Raw genomic sequence first — 1,658 nt, forward strand, 5'->3', positions numbered from 1 at the left:
GCTGAGCAGGTAGTCTTTGATTGGAGGAACATGTGTTGATCTTGTTAATATACGGATAACATTCCTTATAGAATTATCTGTCCAGGGAGTGCAAAGTGAGTCTTGTAGCCAAGTTCGTATTGTGGAATCTTCAACCTCATATATTACTTTTTGCCTTCTTTAGATGACATCAACTGGTACCCTCACCTTTTTGGGGTTTACTTTTTGCCCATCAGAGTCGGCTATCAAGTTGTGTTGAAGTCCCCTCACACAATGACATGTATAGCCATTCCGTGGTTTGCCTATCATTTACTGGTATTATGTTGAAAAACTATGGCATACAAGTGCGCCATCTGTTAGTAATCAGCTAATCCTTCTTTCATTTCTTAAGTCCTTTTATAATTCCCTTAACGTAACTTATAACATTGTAGGTACATAATCTTGTGTCGTTGATTCACCGCTATTTTAGATTCTTCCATCTCATGCCATCATAGCAGCACTAACGCACCGAATCCCACCGGAACTTCAAATTTAAACGTGCTTGGGCGAGATTAGTACTAGGATGGGTGACCCCCCAAGGAAGTCCTCGTGTCACATTCCATTGCAATACTTGCAATAATGTGCGAAGGCACTCAACCTAGCCCAAGATTTACCTTAGCGTCTTCTTTCTAGTCTTCATGTTTTACCTTACCCTCTCCTCCCCTTTCTTACACTCGACATCGGGATAGATTGTTGGTTCAACCACGGATAGGTCATATTTTTCCCTTAGTACTCACCCCATCTTAGTAGTTTGGTCTAACCCATCTTGACATCTCTCTGTAATGTATCCAAAACATCCTAGCTCCTTTTCTCGTATACTTCTCATTTGACCCTATACTCAAAATATACATATCCATAGGTTGCATAACTATTATGATACAACCTATTAAGATAGACATAATCTTTTCATTTCCCGGCCTATCTTGCTTTACATATCGACTTCACACTAGAACTTTCTCGTGCCAACGCTATTTTTTTCCTACTCTTTTCTTTTTTTCCTTTACGTACGCCTTGGTCTCCTCATTTATTACCATAAGATATTTTCTATTGTTTCTCCTTGCTACTTATATTTTCACTATATCAGAGGCCAATGATGTTGTTACCATATCTAAATATTTACCCAAACGTGACTCTACTACCCTTTACAAGGTCCTTAGTTTGCTCAGTCCTACTCTCTTATTGTATTCACCCCTTGTGGTAGGCACCCATCCCTTAGGGTTCTACCAATGATTCTTCGCACAGTCTCAGATACTGCAACTCCTATCTATTTATTGTTGGCCTTGAGCTCCTGCTAACTCATGCCAGTATGGGATCTTGCTTGAAATTTAAGCATTCCTATCAACAAGTGATAGTGTCAGTAGATTTCATCTCACACATGTATTTCTCTCATCCACTCCCCCCCTTTAGGGTGCATCTATGTAATCCTTTATTTATTTTCAACTGTTCATACGTTTATGATTCTGTTCCAACATATTTGACATACTGCACCATGTCTACACCTTCTGTTAACTCATCTATACTTTAGGTTGCCCCTGTAAGAAACCTTAATACAACCATGGGGTGCTTAGAATTCTCAATAAATAGTACACAATCTAGTCTAAGTACTGGTACTCGAGTTAGATAACTAATGTAGTAGCTTA

At 39.1% G+C, this 1,658-nt stretch overlaps 1 pseudogene; it reads left to right on the top strand.

Moving 5' to 3' along the window:
- The first annotated feature begins 459 nt into the window (after positions 1-459).
- Positions 460-579, top strand: LOC129877930 (5S ribosomal RNA; annotated as a pseudogene).
- The last annotated feature ends 1,079 nt before the right edge of the window (positions 580-1,658 follow it).

This window comes from Solanum dulcamara, chromosome 12 (assembly GCF_947179165.1).
Source record: "Solanum dulcamara chromosome 12, daSolDulc1.2, whole genome shotgun sequence".
Taxonomy (NCBI): Eukaryota; Viridiplantae; Streptophyta; class Magnoliopsida; order Solanales; family Solanaceae; genus Solanum; species Solanum dulcamara.